The sequence below is a fragment of the Pteropus vampyrus genome, unplaced genomic scaffold (genome assembly GCF_000151845.1).
Source record: "Pteropus vampyrus isolate Shadow unplaced genomic scaffold, Pvam_2.0 Scaffold92, whole genome shotgun sequence".
NCBI lineage: Eukaryota > Metazoa > Chordata > Mammalia > Chiroptera > Pteropodidae > Pteropus > Pteropus vampyrus.
Window position 1 is genome coordinate 3909927 of NW_011888873.1, and position 20911 is coordinate 3930837.

Genomic DNA, 20911 nt, shown 5'->3' on the forward strand with positions numbered 1-20911 from the left:
AATCCTAATGTAATTCATATAGTGAAGATCTGCACTAGTATCTACTTTCTTGGATCCTTTTTATTTCAATACGAAATCTTTTAAGTCCATTGTAATATGTTACAAAGAAGGGATCCTACGGGAGAAGACCTTCAAACAGATCATATTCCTGTGTAATATATACTTGTGGTTTCTGAAAGGAACTGACACGAATATACACTTTCAAATAATGCATATCTCTCAGAAGCAATGTAATTCTGTGGTGTACAAGATAATGACCTATATGTAGATATTTTCACAGGTTACCAATGAAAATCACACTAAAATTGCAAAAGAGTAAGAAAAACAGACCTTTTATTTCTTATTCTAATATAAAATGCTGTGAAAATACTATTCTGCAATGCCAAAATTTAATCATATTAATATTTCAACAATATTTGCAGGATTGAACGTAAGGGTAATATTTTTTTTAAATCACTATTAGTGGTGGTATCTTCACGTTATATTCTGTCTATGTCACTGAAAGAAAAATAAAATCAATCTGCATTATTATGTTCATAACAGTATATAATAAATCAAAAATATGGATTTAAACATATTAATAATTGAGTTTATCATTATAATGAAAAAAAAGGAGCCATTAACTTAAAAGCGCTATATAACAAAGTATATTTGTAATAAAACAATAATTATCCTCCCAAACCTATTTTTCAATGAGTGCATCTAATTCAGTATGTCCAAATGAAAACTACTCTATATTATTTTTGATGGGTTATAGATATATTCTATAAATGTATTCCTGCTAGTTGGAATGTAATATTTAATAAAATTCAATTTATAATTGATGGCTTTGAGGTTAATAGAGAAATGCTAAACTATAAATTTAATTCACACTGCATTTTAAAATTATTCCATTAAGATACAGTATCTGCATTTACTAAAATGCTGTGAATTGTGCAAGAGAAATTTATTTATTTTGGTATACTGTCTTTTCCCTCTTATCAAAATAACCGGGGAGGTGGTGAGGGAGATAATGAACAATAAAAACAAATGTCACCCCTTAAATCATGACAAAGTAAAAATCATTGAATTATTTTTGAAAGTAAATTATAATTACATTTTTAAGTAGAAAAAAATATCATTTAAAAACTATTCAACATATGTAAAAAGTTGAAGATTTATCCAGTATAATGAATCTTTATGCAAAAATTTGTTTAAAGACTACCAAAAACAAACCTGAAAAATATTTATTATATATGAATTTCAGAAAAGTAAAAGTAAAGGGGAAGAGAAATTTAAGTGTCTTTTTTTATTGTTAAAGAGTGCAAAATAAAGAAAAGCTATTTAAATTTTAGGTTTATATCAGGTGTTTTTGTCTCCTTGTTTATTATATTTAAAACTTAATTTAGAAAGTCTTAGTGTCCCTCTGGAAATATTTTTTCAGACTATTTAAAATTACATTTAAATTTGATTTAGAAAATATTAGCCTCTCTGAATTATTTTTTAGAGTTTGTATTATAAATACTCAATAATAATGAAATTTCTTAACTTAAAGCCCCAGAAAATAGGTAATTCTTAAAGGTGATTATATTAAAACAAAAACTACCCTTCAACAAGACTAATAATAGAAAAAAAAGGAAATTAACTACTATGTCTCTCAAAATCAATAAAATGATTCGGTATACACCTCAAAATCGTTCCCTGAATACCCAATTTTCCTCTCTGAAATAATTACCTAAAAAGATGTCAGTTGAGATTCGACATATTAAAACCATACTTTAGTCACTGATCGGGAGTTCATGCTGTATCTGGAAATCCACCAACAAATTTACAGTTAAAATAAGAAACCTAAGAAAATTTCACAAAGTATTTTAAGTGTTTGGTTTTTCAAAAATGTAAAAGAAAAAGAAAAATGACACAACTAATTGTTCCATTAAACACTTTACTAATGTTTTCAAAGATACAAATTTCTAAATACAATTAGAATCCAAATTTTAACTTTTCATCTTTACTAATACAGACTCTTAAATTAAGAAATATATTTTTAAGCCAAGCTTGTTACTATATTAGTTACTTGAGGCCTGCAAATAAACTCGAAAATTGTATTTTAAAAATGTTTCTTACTTTGGCAGAAAGGAACTTGTGATTAAAAAAAAATCTCATTACGAAGCTGGCCTGCTGTATTTCCAGGAAATTTTAGCAAAAAATTAATTGTGCCTACAGCTTTCTATAGCTTTCCTTGTGAAAAAACTAACTTTGAGACCCTGGGAGAGTAGAACTTAAGATGTTTTGTCAAATTACTATAAAACTCTGGATTCCACCTAAGATATTATTTGCTAAATTATTGGTCTTTGTATTATTTTTAGTGCCAATGTCACAAAAACGCTACACATGACCAAATTAAGTGAATCTTCTATGTAGCTTAGAGAGAATAGAAATGTGTTGGCTTGAAAACCACTTTAAAAATTCTTCAATATAGAGAATAACCTCAAAACAGTACAACTGCTGATACAATTTTTGAAAATATATTAAAGAACTTCCCGTTGTCATCAATTATATCCAAAAGAGAACGCAATATAGATTCCACTAGAAAAATCAGTATTCCTTGCTTGTATCCTCTTTCTTTATATTTATTTTCTAAATGGACAAGCAAAATTTCGGGAGAAAAGACTTTCTTTAATTCTATCCATTCATTTATTTTTAAAGAATTAATATAAATAGCATCATAAAACAGTTCCTTATGTATTGGAAACTCTAAATCAATACACTGGCATTTCCACCAGAAGAAAATGATATCCCACTAAAAGATCAAAAACGTTTACTTCTAATTTTCGAGTTATATAGCATTCTCCCTACAATGAAAATGAGAAAAAGCAATTTATCAGAAGGCAGATAAAGTAAACCTGTTTCTTTCAAACATGAACTCCTATGTTTATTTATAAAGAATGAGAGTACTGTAAAAATAATATTTTCAACACTACATGATTATTACCTCAATTTCTAAAGAAATGCCTCCCTCAATGCTTTCTTCCACCATTCAAATCCCAGCTTAATAAAAACAAATGGCATTCCTCATTTCTTCAAAATTGCATGTTCAGTATCATAAGCTTTGCTTTTTTTTTTTTCAACAAGATACTAACACTTTCAAATTTAGTAATTAAGTATTCATAAGCCTGAGTTTACGTTGTAGTGTTCTGAGGATGATGCGCTGACTGATAAATATATCTGTAACTTTGAAACTAATGAATTTAAAAACATAAAAATAAAATAAATAAGAAGGTAAGTTGTAATGATATAAAAGCGCAGGCTGACTAAACCCTAAAGGTGGTTTTCGGTATTTCATCACAGGACTAACTAAATAAATTATAAATGTGTGTAGTACCACTAAAGAATGTTAGTATTTCTATGACTCAGTAATTCTATCCACTTCTGAATTAAACAGCAGTAATAGTCAAAATTACAGACTTTTCAAGCTAAAAGAATACATTTTTATGTCTAATAAGAAACTAAACTGAACACTTACTGTATCATGTTATTGAAAAATGTGGGTAAGTATTGGGCTCCAAATTATTTTACTTACTGAACTTTTTACTTTCTAACTCCAATTTCAGCAAAATTGAAAAACGCTTTATGACACAAATATTCCTTCGAGTAAAATATTATAGTAACTAAACTATGCCAAGAATATATCCAACAAAATTTAGTCAACCATTAACCATAAAAGCTTTCAACTCCTAAACACAACATTTATTAAACAAAGAGTATTTTGAGTCACATAATTCTAGAATCTCTGCATGATTAAATAACATTTTGTCTAGAATCTTAACTAATTTAATACTATTAAAAAGGGGAAGATTTAAAAATACAATCTATGAAGATACGCAGATAAATTTTACTCAGGTTTGTGTATTTCCTTTCCAACTGAAAAGCAGACATCTAGATAAACTTTTCAGGGTTGATAATCTAGAACAAGGGTACAAAGCTTTTAAAAAATATTGTAAATGATGTTTAGTAACATCAATTTTTTTACTGCCCTCTAGTGGCAAAGAGTCAAGTCACTGCATGAAGATGAAAGGCTGTGATTAGGAAAGACACGTGATAAGGGCTATAAAAACATCTTGAAAAATAGAACAGTAAAATTTTACACCATATGTCATACTTCTTTTCAGGAGATTAATTATTAAACAAAAGAAAATTCTACATATAAAAGTCTAATTATAAGAATTACATGAGTAGCACAATATTGTATATCAATCACTAAATAAGTCAGTGTTTAAGCGACACTAAAAGAACTAGTCAAAAAATGAAAAATTCAGTAATTTTTTTCTCTATGACATTAGACAATATTTGACTAATTCTTTAATTTTACCAGACTAGTTATTTTTAGGGCACAGAGACAACCTTATAAAAGTTATTTTTAAGATTCTTTAAAATTTTAAATTCTAAACGAATAAAAATGTAAAGGTGTTTAAATTCCACAGAACCAAGTAAACTAAATTAATATTCAGATCTGTTCATGAAAGACACTTTACAGAGTAAATATTTAGTTATCACCGTGTATAAAATTTATAACTGGTATAACATACATGTATAATTTTAAACTAAATTAATTTTTTATGTTTCTTACTAAACGTGTCCTCTCCAAATATTTTCCAGTGCACTTGCATAATTTTATTATTTTTTGCTTTATTTTTCAAGTCATTTTCCATAATCAGAAATGATCTGACATAAAACACTGTAATTAAAAATAGATATTGAAAAATAAAGTAGTAGATGAACTGTGATCTTTTGTATCTCAGATGTAAAATTTATTAAATAAGTTTTGCTGTACTAAAAAAGTATAATCTTATAAATAAATGTATGTAGTTTATTCACATAACTTGTCTTAGACGAAAACCACAGAATGCCATGGAGAAATGGCCTGAAAAAGGAAAAAAGGAAAACTATAAACCTTGACAGAAAGCTACTACAGGAGGGATATAAAAGACAGGTAGGAGAGACACCCTATGCAGATCCCTTCTTTTCAGTTTCTAATTTTTAGGTACTCTGTAGCTATAGGAAATCATCCTGAGCTTGGTTATTTGTTTTCACACAGTGTAAACAGTGCCTGCAAAGCACAGCTACCAGGATCTCCTTTCTAGAGATCTCAATAAATGGTGAAGGCCAATTATGTCAAAAGGTGGAAGAAAGTGTTTTCACACTCCCTTCTGGGCCCAAACTGGGCAAACAGTCAGCTCGTACATTTGCTGCTCCACACAGGTTGTACGCCCTTCTACAGCTATCGAGACATTTCGAAGGTTCGATGGCGTAAAGTGCTTAAAAGTTTTCATCAACTGGAAGACTTGAATGAAGAAGAACACTTTAAAAGCACTGCCTTTAACAATTCTACCAATAAATATAGCAAAGGCACTATTACTAAAAAAAAATTTTTTTAAAGACTATTGACTATGGCGCAATCTTCAAAATTAATATTTGAAATAAAAAATATCTCAAAGAAATATTTGTCTCATCTCTATTTTGCCATAGATGGCAGCTGCCCTCTGGCCTGAACAGTTTAGCACAGAGTCATTCTAATTGAGTTTAGATACATGTTCAGAAATGCTACAAGACTGTTTTCAAAAAAATAGATTATTTTACAGTTGCAAATTTTCTCAGAAGTTTGCCAGTTAGAAATTAAGACAAACAGCTCCGTAACAACTAACTTATTCACAATTACTCTTTGAAAAGAAATATTAGAAATCAAATCCAGACAGCAAAGAAAGACTGATGAAAGGAAATGAAATCAAGAACAAGTAGCTGAAAGAATGAAGACACATAAAGACAATTTTGAACTCTCTCAACACAAATTCTGGCAAAACAATTTAATTTCAACCTGAAGTTCACTTTCTAAGATGCAGGTATACATGAAATTTAAAATAAATTTAAGAGGAAGGAAGATAGTTCAAACTATCATGTAAAGGATTTTATGGACCTAACATTGTGTACCTCATAATTGGAAACACTAAAAAATTAAAATATATAATAAATTTTGCTGATATATTTCTCCAGCATTAAATAAATCAGCAAATCAGTATTAAAAACTTTACTTCACCAGTTTTTCTCTTCACCAAGCCTAAATAACTTTAAAATCATACGCATGAACCACTGCCACATCATCTACATGTTTTTACTGAAAGGAGACTGAAAAAAGAAATAAAACCTGTGCTCTAAATTTGAAAATTGGAGGAAAAAATAAAAGGTTTGGTAAAGACTAATAAAATGGCTTTAGATAAAAGCATTCATTTTAAACACCTACTAAAGAGCTCTGAGGAGTTTCAGCTATTAGATGAGGCCTCACTTAATCAAGCATAGGTCACATTGGAATGAGTCAAGTAAGACTAGCAGGGACTTACTTTGGAATGATAAATGCCATTTTTAGAAAGCAAAGAAGTTACACGTAGGACTTCACAAGAAAATCTATTCTAAGTAATTTACACCAAATAATGCCACCCCGTGTATTCTACTTAAGTTGGAATGTACAAGAGACAGAGACGCAGAGTGCAAAGTTGAAACAGAACTGTACCTATGAAGCTTGAATTCTCTTTTGGAATCCAATTATCAATCTCTTGAGAGACACTGAGTTCTTATTTATCAAATAAAGACAGAGATGGACACATCTGAGTGACTGTTCAATAGAGACAGATATTCAAACCATCTGTGACTATAGAAAGGTAAAATGTCTGATGAATTAGTCAGTGAGGGGAGAATCCCCGAATGTGGGCCTGCTACTACTTGTCATTTACACAAACTAAATTTATGAACAGAATAAAGAAGTATACATATATAGGTAGAAGAGATGTTAGGGTTTCGAATAATATAAGCTACTAAAGTATCAATCTTTTAGGAGCTACAAAATACTTTCTAACTATATTCTGGTACTATGGCTTTTGGGTCTAATGTTAAACATATAAAAACATATCCTATATCATTAATATGATTTGTTCTCTAAAACTTCCACCAAGTAATTGTATGGAATATTTAAACTTTCATAAAACCAGAGTAAAAAAAGGCCAGTTTTTATAAGTAATAAACATAAATAGTAGATAAACCCACTGATACATTTTTTAAAGTATAGAATTTTTAAAATAATTAACTTTCTAAAATAATTAAGCATAGGCAACTAATAGCCGGCACCTACTCTTCTTCTCCTAAAAACAACTGAAATGACTAAAGGATATAAAATCAGGAGATAACCTAGCACTAAAGGAGCCCATCACATTATAAAAACAGTGTCAAAATTTCCGCTAGATCCTCTATACCCATGACGGGTTAGAAAGAAAATTCTTTCAATGAATTTGTACTACCATTCCAGAGGGAACTCTGCAGAGTCGCAGAGGGCTTATGTAGGGGGAATCCTGATGAAACATGGCTAACTAACATCACTTCTTGTGAAGAGCTGAGGTGTGTGGACAAAAGCAAGACTAGGAGAAATGAGACAATGTGACTTACAACCCATTCTGCACATGAGGAAGAACAGCATTCAGAAGCAGGTACAATGAGAAGGTTATACATAAAGCTACAGGCACAGATAAACCCAGAAAGTTCAATTACAAAGCAAGCAGAGCATACAATATTAATATCAGGTAAGGTAGTATTTATGACATAAAAGAGCATTAAGTCGGATAAAAAAGGATCTATTAAAGTTGCAATCTACAATGAAGATATAGTAGGCATGAACTCTGTGTATTGAATAAAGTAAAATGGTAAGAAACTCATTTAAAAAATGAACAGAAACAAAACAACAGAGGAAGAGTTTAAAAATTTTACAAGTCTTTTAAATATATGAAAAAGTCAACAGGCTTAAAAAGAGTATTAGGGATTTCAATCAGTGATTCTCAATCAGAGACAGTCCTACTTGCCTGAGAATGTTTGGAAATGGAGAATGGGGAGGGGGAGGTGTCTAAGCTTCCAAAAAGTTTGTGTAGTGTCTAGGAACGAGAGTGAGGGACACCAGGTATCCTAAAACACAAGGACAGTTCCCCAAAATACTCAATAGTGTCATAGCTGAATTATACTCAGTCATCTAAATAATTAATAAATTTAAATTTGGCTTAATAGACACAGAGCAAATAGTGATACCCACAAAGAATATACTTTTTAAGAAATACTTCTGAGCATTCACAAAAATGTACACATCTTAGATAGGTGGTCTTCAAGTTGTGGTTATCTGTAATTCCGGGAGTAAGGAAAATCTTTCTGCCTGAATGGTTGCAAAGGAGTCCGTTTCAGGCCTGACTGACTAGTCAGAAGAGGTACCCACAGAAGATTTTTCCTCTCTTACATTCACTATAAAAACCAAAGACAACTATACAAAACTTACCATGAAGAAATGCCCCAACACAAACACTCTAGGGCAGCAAACCACAGAAGAACAATTAAAATTGTTTTCCAAACAAAGCATTACAAATATCACCCCATTTCACTGAGATGCATTTCTAATAGTTTTATTTTTTGTGGTCAATAATTTTTTCAATTAAAATATGCATGTTTTTGGATCTGATTACATTAAAGTGTGTATCGATTATAATTTATGAAAAAATCGAAGCAGAAATTTTGTTTCTTATCTCTCAGAACCTTGTGACCATAGGAGAGATTTGTAATTTTAATTTTTATTTATATAGTGACATGTTTGTTACAGAAGAATAGTATAGGCTGAAAAATAAAGCACTTTCTAGATTAAAGGTAAATTGCATTAAAATAAAATACTATAGGGAAAAGTAGAATGAAAATACAGTTCCAAAGAGTACGTGAAATAATGTAAAATATCCTGTTGTCAAGAATTTCTTAATTTATAAATAAATGATAGTGAGCATAAAATTACTAGGACATTATGTATTGTCATTAATAGACATTAAAAGTTATGATGTACCAGTTTTATTCAAAATGTCAATATTTGTCATACATTGGAAATTAATCCTTTGCAACTATTTTTACTTGTGGTGAAAAACATTAGATTTAAACTAAAAAATGCATAAGGGAAGACTTAGGTTATCAGATTTTTTCAGTGAGAATGCAAGCAAAAATTTGAAAACCACTGTAAAAAATGCAAAAAAAATCTCATCCTTAAAAAACTAACATTCAAGTCACATTAACTGATTTCAGTGAAGTAAACCTAGAAAAAGAAAATCTGCAGTCACAACAGTACACAGAATAATGATTTTAAAAAAGAATAACCATGCATAGAATGGGGACAAAGCTGTATTCGGCAACATATTAAGAGCCATAATTATATCCAAGGAAAACAAGCAAAGAGGGATTAATTAGATTAGAGCAGAGGTTACTAATTAGAAAAAAGAAACTAAAGAGATAAGGTTGGAAAAAATATGTAACAGAGACCTCTTGCTAGTCTAATCAAGAAAAAAACAGAAAGCAAATATAGAAAATTCAGGATGAGAAAAAGGCAGTTACATTTAGAATATAAAAAGTTCAAGGTGCTAGAAAAAAATGGAAAACTAGGTTACAGCCTCTATAACTTACAAAGTAAAACTCTCTTGAAAATTTTAAAATTTAAAAAGTCCACTTAAGAAATTCACCTCCCTACTTTCCACTTGGGTGTCTAGTATTAAAACGAACTACTCTTTCAACTTCTAGAAAAGTTTAATTGGATATAGTGATCGAGTCCAGAGGAATGTATTTCATTAAAATGAAAATGAAATGTGACTATCTTAATCATGTCTGGTTACAAAAATGACTTAATGAGGTTTTAAAATAAAAATGGAGTTCTGAATATAATTTTTAAGAAAATGAGCAATAAGATATGATGCACTGTGATATCATAATGACCTATTCATCTATGATCTCAATTACATTTTTATTAGGAAGTACTTATTTTTATAAGTAATCTACTTCATTTATAATAATAGATATATATTAAAATATTCTTGTTATATATTTAAGGAAAATCATCATATAGATTCAATATCTAGTGTCATATTTAGTCTCCTAACAGTGGAAGGCCACTTTAAAATATTTTTGGATAATATGAATGTTCTCACATTATCCCTATTACATTCAAGTTTTTATTATACTGAGGATAATTAAGCATGTTTTAGATTATCTTTATTTTCCATCCCCTGGCTGTCCAGTGCTTGGTCATTTCACCGCTCATTAAAATTTCCACAAGAAAATGGTTAAGAAAACAAATGTACATGAAATTTAAGGCAAGTAAAATTTTATTCTCATTGACAGATATGGTAAATTTTGTTACTGGAGGATTTTCTATACTAGGAAAATAATACCAATCTTCATTTAAACCTCTTAAAATATTGTTCCAAATCTAATTTACTAAAAACCCTGTAATTATCTTATTCAATGAAAAAAATTCTGTTCTGAGCAACTCAGTGTTTTGCAATTTACCTGGGGAATGAGGGGAGTTTTGCTTTGAGGCTACTTCTCTAATGACTCGAAAGATTCAAAAAGACTCAGAACTGACCCACTCCAGTGGTTGAGCTTAGACAGCCTCTTCCATAATGGACAGAAACACACCAGAGCAAACCTCCGATGGCAAGCTCTAGCCTGGTGTTTGCAGAAGCTTCAGAGCATGGTAGTCTTTCCCACTGTACTTTCACTTCTGGCCAGGATTGACCAAGGATCCTCTCAATTCCTAGGACCCTTTTTCTTCCTTTTATTAGCCATTAAAGTTTGCGTTTCTTTTCCGTTCCCGTTTTGAAATTATACACATCTTAATCTATTGTCTAATGTAGGAAGTGGTAGGTTAGAATCCAGATATTTAAACAAAGGAGCTGTTACTGGCATTCAGAACTGAGAATGAATATTATAGTATTGATCTTCTAATGTTATTCCGTGGGTTACAAAGGATTTTGTGAATTCCCCTGGCAAACTAAGGCAATGTGAGAAAATACTTTTTAAGCTCCAAGCAAATTTTAAAATATAGATTTACATAATCAAACTTTTAAAATATAGATAGATGTAATTGGGGTTATCTTTGTTAGTTTTAAATAGTTTTGGATCATCAAATTTATAACACAGCATTAACATATTATTCTCACTATTTAAGAAACCACTTACTTAGGAGGTCAGTATAACCAGATAAATGACTTTGGGGGTCCTGCATAAAACTTGTTCTGATAGTATATTAAAAAAAACTTCCATACTTTTTAATGATGATGACCTTACCCAAGGGATAAGGTAGTATTCATAGCCACTTGAGATTCTTTCTTACTCTATGATTCTATTACTTATTTCTAAAAATGGCCCAGTCCCAGCTGGATATTTTGTAATTAAAAAATTCAAATTTATAGGAACTCTTTTAAATGTCCTGGGATATCTGACACAAAAGAAGAAAAAACGTTATTAAAATCACTCCTTTATATTTATATTATAAAACAGGATTCTGCATATATTACACAGACTAGAAAGATAGCTATTTTATTTTCTGTAAGCAGATGCCATGATTTTAACAAAATATTGGTCTAATAGAGAGACTTCTGGATAAGAATTCAGAACTGGCTTCTATTTCTCTTTATACCAATACTTACCTATGTCAAGAGTAAAATCTCTTAAATTCTCTGTCTTCAGTTTCCTCATGATCTTGATTAGTCCTTCACTATCTGGAGTTACATAATTCTTTTGAACTTTAACATATGAAATTTAAATTAGGGGAATTAAAAATGTGGCAATTAATGCTTTACTTTTATTTTACTATTATAAAATTATAAAACGGGCATACGGTAGCAGAGCTTAATACTAAAAACAGAAGTAAAATTTCAGCTTATTTCTTTTAGTTTTACAAATTCATTTATGCAGAAACTCAGATGCTTATCATTAATATTTAAGAATAAAAATTACTTAGTAGAAACATGCTTCCATTGGTGATTTGTGCAAATAAACATAAACTTTTAAAAGTCAGTTGATGACCCTTTTGGCTAACCATGTAAGAGAAATCCTAAAATCATCTCATCATCAACTTACTGATCTGTTTTAAATAACTTATTTTAAACATCTATATTGAAGTTAGTTTTTTTTTTTAACCTCAAATTAATTGGTCAGTAGTTCAAAACATAGATAAATTAGTGACTATCGTTGCTGGAAACACTGAAGATAAAACGTTAACAAGCTAATTAAAACACACACACATACACACACACGCATGCAGAGGATTTGTTTGTTGTTTTCGATTTACTTAAAGGCTCCTGGGAAATAATTAAAGAACTGGTTGATACAAAGCCTACTAGACTACTGAAGGGGGATCTACTAAAATTTCTACATAGATGTAAACAAAAAACAGTTTTGGTCAGCCATAATGTACACGTGAAAAGAGGGATGTTATGTGTCAGTTTAAAAAACACAATGAAAGAATTTCAGAGCTGAAAAAACTCTGAGATCTAATATTCCAGACCAATCCTTTTTAAAGGTCTTTTTAGTTATCATTTAGGATTTCGTTAGCCAACCCAAGTTAGGTAGTTGGCAGTAGAGCACAGATTAGAACCCACATCTTTGAGCTGGTGCAGTTTTTCCGGTCATTAGACAGCACTGCCCCATATAAAGGAGAAATCTGACCACTGTCAGATATACTAGGGATACTAATTCTATAGAAAAACAAGTTAACAAAGTAACTTTTAAAAAAAATTTATTAAATTTATTGGGGTGACATTAGTTAATAAAATTATACAGGTATCAAGTGTACCATTCTATAATACATCGTCTGTGTATTGTATTGTGTGCTCACCACCAGAAGTCAAGACTCCTTCCATCATCATATATTTGATGTCCTTTACCCTCTTCTATTTCCTTCCCACCCCCTTTCCCTCTAGTAACCACCATACTGCTATGAGTTTTTGTGTCATTTGTTTATTTGTTGCTTTCAGTTTGATATCCCACATGAGTGAAATCATATGGTTCTTGACTTTTTCTCTCTGACTTATTTTATTTAGCATGATATTCTCAAGATCCATCTATGTTGTCACAAATGGTAGTATTTCATCTTTTCTTACGGCTGAGTAACGTTCCATTGCAAACATGTACCATGTCTTCTTTATTCAATCATCTACAGAAGGGCACTTCGGTTGTTTCCATGTCTTGGCCACTGTGAATTATGCTGCAATAAACATAGGGTACATGTATCTTTACAAATAAATGTTTTCAAATTTTGCGGGTAGATACCCAAAAGAAAAATTGCTCAGTTATAAGGCAATTCTATTCTTAATTTTTTGAGGAACCTCCATACTGTTTTCCATAGTCGCTGCACCAATTTACATTCCCATCAGCAGTGCATAAGGGTTCCTTTTTCTCAACAACTTCTCAAACACATATTTCTTGTCTTGTTGCTAATAACCATTCTAACAGGTGAACAAAGTAAATTTTGTTTTCAAAAGTGTGAAACTAGGTATTTACTGACTAAAAGGTGGCGAGACATTTTTATGCCTTGTATCTGTTGCTACTGGGCTTAAAACATTTTTAAACTAGTAAATTTTTTTAGTAAATTTAATGACTACTAATATTATCAGGAATTTAAGTTTTATAGATCAGATCATCACCTCTTCCTCTTCTTCCTGTGCAATGTGGAATAACAGAGATAAAATGGGTCTCCCTGCCTTCCTTAGAGAACAGTGTACTTCAAGTGTATTTCAAGTGAAAATGGTATAAATTCATAAAACAGAGGAAGTAAACTGAGGAACAGAGGTAAGAAAGGAGCATCCAAGCCAAATTCTCCCAGGCTAGTCATTTTTGAAATATTCTGTGCAGAAAAATATACTGCAGTAAGCTTCAGATATATACTTCCGTATAGTAATAAAATATATTTGTTTCAGAAGATCTGCCAAACATTTGTTTAAAATTCATTATTATTTAATTAAAACAATTAAAATTGTGACTGGTATATAAACAAAAAAGGAAGAAAAAGGTTTATAATTTAAAATATACCTCCCTTGCCGGACCAGCTCCTGGACTGACATGAACAAGCTGTGAGTAAGTCATACCTGGGGACAAACATGTATTCTAGAAACATGGAGGTTGAGATGCCCAATTTCTTCATGTAGTAAAAATATCCCACTAGTTGAAGAGAAAGCCGGCTGGTTATCCAAGAACATAAGCGGATATTCTCTTAAGTCTGAATGAGAAATCTCAGGAGATGACCCCCAAATATAAGCACTGCAAAATATCTGAATGGTACAAAGTTCCTGATTCAGGACCCCTTCCCATTCTCCAGCCCCTACTCCCCAAAAAGGTACAGTCCATGCTAATACTATATAAGATTGGGTATTTACAGGGTGTACCTTATGGAGAAAGGTTTAAACTATATTATTACAGCTTACATATATATTCTCCTCTTGGCACGGTTGACCCAAAGAAAAATTACAAGCCAGGTACAGCGTGTGCACTGAGGCTTTTCCCTTGTCTGTAGCCTCCCTGGTCCACTCCCCTGAAAGGATCTCATCCATCATTCCTTGGGCATATAACATTTTAGACTCCAGTGTTCATTTATTGTCTTGAAAGATGATGACAAACCTCTTGAAATTACTGACCTAGATATCTATTCACTCTCATAGAGATAAATTTCACGTGTTTATTAAAATACAGTTGATTTTTAAAAATTATTTTCTGGTATGTATGGATATCTCAATTCTGCCACAAGTTGAAAGTCAAGGGTAATTTTTTGAATAGATTACAAATAAGCTTTGTTGATAATCATAAAATTTATCATACCACTTACTTTATTATTAAAATACTACATAATTTTGCAACTTATGGGGAAATCAAGAGGCAGTGAGCCATACCCATATAAAGTTTATCATAACTACTGACGATAGCGTACTCTACGATGCTCAATAGCTATAGTATAGCAGTCTCAATGGTTTTTTGTTTCTAACCAGTTTTTCAAATTCTAAAAATAAAAAAGTATAAAAACCAAATTTTAATTTTCCCTATGACTGAATAGCAAACATTCAAAATTCTATGGCTCTCTTACTGGAATTTCCCATAATCTGAGACTCAGGAGAAAAGCAGCATACTTCAGTTTGGGCAGATAAAATGTCTTTAAACAACAGGAGTATGAAGGTAGAAATGCTCAATTCTAACTTATCTAAGTCCACTAAGGAATTGAAAAGCAGAAAAACAGGACAGTAAAGAAAACCATTTTTTATCTTTTTTATTTCTATGCTACTTCCTTTTCTTCTATATTGGGTTAAACAGTATCTCTCCAAAATTCATGTCCACCCAGAACCTCAGAATGTGACTTTATTTGGAAATTAGGTCTTTGCAGATATAATTATCTGCAATAAGTTAAGATGACATCAGATTTCATTAAGGTGGGCCCTAAATACAATGACTGGTGTCCTGAAAAGATGAATAAATAATAAGATGAAGAAAGGACATAAAGACACAGAGAAAAGACCACCATGTGAAGACGAAGGGAGAGATTGGAGTGATGCAGGTACAAGCCAAAGAATTCCTGGACCACCAGAGGCTGGAGGAAGCAGTGGAGGGACTCTTCCTTCTGGCCTTCAGAGTACACATGGTCCTGCTGACACCCTGACTTTGGACTTGTAGCCTCTGAAATTGAAGGAGAATCAATTTCTGTTGTTTTAAGCCACACAGTCAGTAGTTATTTGTCACAGCAGAACTATACATCCTCGAATGCCTGAGAAACCAGCCAATGAAGAATTACATCTTTCTTGGGCCAGTACAGTGCTTCATTTTGTTTTGTTTTCATTTATTCTTTGGTGATCTACACTGAAATCTGAATTAGACCATCAGCCTAACAGCCTAATATTATTATTCAAAATGGTATGGATTTTGGTTTCAACCTTCAATAATGATTTAGCTTTGTCTATATTTTGGAAAGTTTGATATAGAAATAAGACCTGGATCTACCTTTGGCCTCTAATATAAGAAATAGAACAAAATTTCTCAACAAAAATTTAAAAATTAAAAAAATTATTTCTATAACTGGTCAATATTTATTAAAGCGTTTTAAGCACTATAGTGTTATAAGAACTATTGTTTTATTTACATTCTTATTATATCTTTCTTATTTTATTTTCTTATTATAAAGCGCTGAGGTCAAATTCATAGTAGATACTCAGTAAGTGTTTATTAAGTTAAAAAGAATATTCTAGCAGTATATTATTGTTATAAATAGCTGGGGAGAATGATTTCTAATTCTCTAAGATTTTGGCCAAAACAATTATGTGCCCCCCTCCCAAATATTTTTGTGTTTTATTTTAGTAAAACACACTACAAAAACCACTCCAAACACTTATTTTACTATGCTCAAGCTCTTTCCTTAACAAAGATTTAACTATTAGAAAATAACTTTAATGGGTTATGTAAATATTTTACTCAATTCTCTTGAGGGTTGTTAATCAATGTGCCCTTTTCTGCCCCATCCCCAAAAAACCTCAGTGACATTATCACTGAAATTCTCTGTCTCTGAAATATGCCAAAGGACCTACAAAGACTAAAACCTACTTAATTCCAGAAGCAAACATCAAAAGAATACACACACTTAAGCAGCTAATATTGAGCACTTGGGGGAGGAGGAGACAAAAATTAGAAAAGCTTCTAATTCAACAAACAAAAATACAAATGTACTAATCTTACTCGCGTATAAAATGACATTAAATGGTTATGAGGTAGTATGGTTATAAGGTAAAAACTAGTACAATATGAGATTATAGTTCTCTCAAAGAATCTATCTCAAAGCATATAATTCTCTGAAATCATTGTTCTGTAGCATGAAAAACCTTAAAAGTTTTTATTCTGTAAATTTATAACTTTTAAAGTTCTAAATCGATACGGTGCAGTAGCTACATGTTACTGCCATGTTCAGCAGAAGCCTGGTTCATATTTTAGTACTTTTAATTCATTTTGAGATTAAATGAATTATAAAATTTTCTCTAAAGTTTTAAATCTCAAAAGTTACAGTAATATCAGGACTACTTTGAATCATAGATGAATATTTCATATTTTTGAGAAACTCATTATTTCATTCAGTATTTCCAGCTTTTATCCCTTCAACTGTGAAGGAAACATCTATAAATCTAAAGGTTATTGGTTCACTGACAATTATAAGCGTTTAGAAAATGTGGCAATTTTTTGGTCGATTTAAGAACATTTATTCCTTAATATTTCATTAATCGTAGTAAGAGCCTCTGTTACACTTAACGAGTAACACTTGTTTTTACGGGAAAGAAATCATAAAAATAGTGATACCTGGACTAAAGTACTCCACTAATTGCACTATTCTACTAAAAATATATTGACAACAGATGCAATGACTAATATTCTGAGTAAAATTCAGACAATATTAATGAGTCATCTATAGTTTTTGCAATGGCTTCATACTCTTTATGTGGAATTATATTTCAGAGTTTTTTCATGGAATCAGAGAGAAAGACACATTGATTTTTTTTTTCTTTTAAATTGCAAAATGATAAACTCGTGATTTAAATTCACAAGACTGTTGTTTTGAGTAGAGGGCTAGAAACCCTTAAAATTTCATTTCACTATTTGTTTCGATTATTACAAAAATATCATATAAATTTTAAGTGATCCTTTTCCAACAAAAATAATTTTAACTTCTCAAGAACTTGAACTAAAAGGTGGTGAATCCATAAACTGCCCTGCTCAGACAAAGGTGTTCTGAGTACAGGTATTCTAGGAGAGGAACGCTGCTGAAAAATAAAACAAGTAAATAAACAAAACACCAAACAGAAAACACAGTCTCTGACCTTGGCTTTGTCATCGAAAAAAGTGATAATTTAACCAATTACATCTGCATGTGAAAGCAATCCAATGGAGAGCTCAGAGGAGGCTGTGATGAGTATATGAGGTAGTTTGCAACCACTTGCTGGAAGAAATAAATTAAGAGTTGACAAGGAAAGTAGAAGCTACTCTAATAGAAATGACCTATATGATAGCTTAGCATGTCACAGTCAAAAGAACACCAAACTGGGAGTCAGCTGCAATTTCTGGTCCTGGATCTGTCACTATTTGCTGTATAAACTCAAAAAAGTCGCTTTATCTTTTTTAGATATTGGGAGCCCTCATTCATTCAATTCAACAACTATCCATCCAGCACCACCAAGTGCCAGGCACTGTTCTAAGCTTTGAAGATAGTTCCTGCCTTTGTAAAGCTTACACTGATAAACTAAAATTTTAGAAATTTAAAAGGAAGTCATGAATTGAAAATACTAGTAGGAAAAGTCCATTGTTGGTTTCTCTACAACTACCTCCCTTTAATAATTCATCTACCAGAGAGATCTTCCCCCAAACACATTCTGTATCACCGTGTTCTATGCCAAGTCCTGAGTGGATCCCAAATGAACACCTAAACCCTTTCATCGGAGATTCAAGGTCTTCCACGTCCTAGCTTCAACCAAATTTTCTAATGTATCTTCCAAAATTCTCTCATGAACTTCATGCTCCAAGTCAGTTATTTGATATTTTCTCAAACATACTTCACACATACCAACTTTTGAAACTTTGCTCATGTGCCTCCCTCTGCCTGGAATGACATCTCTGTCACTTGTCCATAATCCTACCCTTTCTTCTATCAGGCTCAAATATTTTCTGGATATGATTTTCTGAGGAGAGAGACAAAGACCAAAAATTTGCCTTTTTGGACTGAAGTGGAAAGTTAAAGGCAGGGAAGCTAGTGAGGAAGGTATTATAAAATTTAACTGTGATTGCATTATAATAGATAGATGCAGAAAACATCTGGTCTGTAGAAACAGCACTTTACCGTTACTGACTGAGTATATACATAAATGAGAAGAAATTTACCTATAGACTCAAAATTATATGACTACGAATAGGATGAAAAAGAGCATTCTGGATGATACATAGTACGTTATCTGTAAATGCTGAGTAAATTTACTTTTTAAAATTTATATGATGATTTTCCTTAAGAAATTAGTAAATTCCTAAATTATGCTGTAGTTAAATATTATATATTGATTTCTAACTTTATAGACAGACACAATAATTTGCCATAGGAATCACAACTAGGTACAATGTCTTAAACTCACTGATTACTGGGTTAGAAAATATCATCTTAAAAAGAAATCGGGTTTAATACTAACAATTTTACAGAAATATATAAAATGGGTTGTATTTAAGGGAAGTAGGGGTTGTATGACAAATAGCATGTATAGAATAATATCATAAAAAGTTAATTTTAGATCTCCTGGCTTTTTAAGAAAAATAAAATGTTACAGAGATAGCTGAACACCACTCCTCCCATTTCTCTCTCCTTTTCCTGCCCTTTTGCAGACAACCGTTATGCATAATTGGTCTATATCCATCTCAGGCATAGAGCCTTGGTATTTTACTATCTACTTCAGCTTACTATCTCAGATATTTTAGACTATAGTAAAAGCACGCTTATTTTTGTGGCTGATGCATATTTTGGCAGTGTGAATCAGGCTCTCAGACACTGATATCTCACTGGATTATAAATGACTAAATCCTAAAATAAAAGTATAACAGAATAATTCTCCTAGACAGAGCAGTCTAATATATATATAGAATTTTATTCTTGGTGAACTTAAGAAACAGAGAAATAATTCAATACATTGTCTCAAGTTTACCTTTATTAAATTTTACGGTCGACTCTCCGAGGGTCATGATGGCGAGGTATTGTTTATCGGAGCCTAGAACTAGTTATCTCTGTTTCAGAGTGCTTCCATTTCCACATTGCAGAGACTGACACCATCTTCGAGTTGTCTCCTTCCAATGCGATGCCTCACTAGAGGTTAGAGTACACCCTAGCCATTCAGAGGTAGATATCTTGTTATTGCTAACTGAGGTATTCCTGGAAAGAGGGGCTAGAGAAAAAATTTATGATATACACACAAGGAGATTTTCTTTAAATAAAAAGAAATGGTCAACTTTCTCTATAAATATACTTTTAAAACCTACAAGATTTAATTCTGCCCATGTTCTACCTCAACTAAGGTGGAAAGATATTAAGTTTGTAATTCTAATGCCTAGCTCTTGAGAAACTGAGGCACTACTGAAATATTATTAATAAGCATTTTAATAAACCAAGTATTTATACTGATATCTGAGCATGAAAGTAAATAATTTGTTTCGATTTATGAAAAACCTGATACCGTGAATCCCTATTCCTAACTCGAAGCATAAAAGTAAAGACTGAGTTTAGCTTTCTGTAAGAAATGTAATATGCATGAAATTTAAATATACTTTAATGAAATCAAACATATTATCATACACTCACAGACCTCTGTAGTTTTAAAAGGGCTAAGAATCATTTAAAATGAATAGCATACACTAAAAACAACTAAAAAGTTTGAGTTTCTAAATTTCTAAATTTCATTGTTCTGTCCGTTAAGGACACCATTTGGGTTTAGTCCTTAATCTTGACATGTGAAAGGTGTGAAAGGGGCTATAATGTAACGTCACTCAACTCTTAAAAATAGGAGAATTCACCCAAATGAGTGTTATTGCCTTCAGAGTGGCCATCTCAGGAATTATTATTGCCTTTTACAGAAGATGCAGTCATCTCTCAATAGAACAGAAAATTTCTCTTTTGAAAAGGCCTCACAGAATATATTTAACTGTGTGGTATATACTCTCTCTGAGTACAGATCTAATTTTCTGAAATAGCCAAATGTTGGTTAGTCAAGCCTGTGAAGGAAAGTAAACAATCAAATTAGCTAAATTGGTATTTGATCAAGATGAGACATGTCTATATAACACAAACTATTTTATCTGTCTTGCAAATTAACTCGATTTCAAAAGAGTAGATTCAAAAACATTGTGGTTAAGTATGAAGATGGAACATGTGAATGGTAATCATCTATTCATGGTGAGTGCAACCACCTCATTTTCAGATCTTTATTACAACCAAAGACCAAATGTAGCAAGAGTCTACAGTGCATTAACCATTTCCCTGGAAGCTGGTGAATAA

At 31.5% G+C, this 20911-nt stretch overlaps 1 protein-coding gene across 1 annotated transcript in view; it reads right to left on the reverse strand.

The window, feature by feature from the left end:
• Positions 1 to 20911, reverse strand: part of TENM3 (teneurin transmembrane protein 3) — a 426084-nt gene that overhangs the window by 282332 nt on the left and 122841 nt on the right. The gene's annotated exons all lie outside the window — the stretch shown is intronic.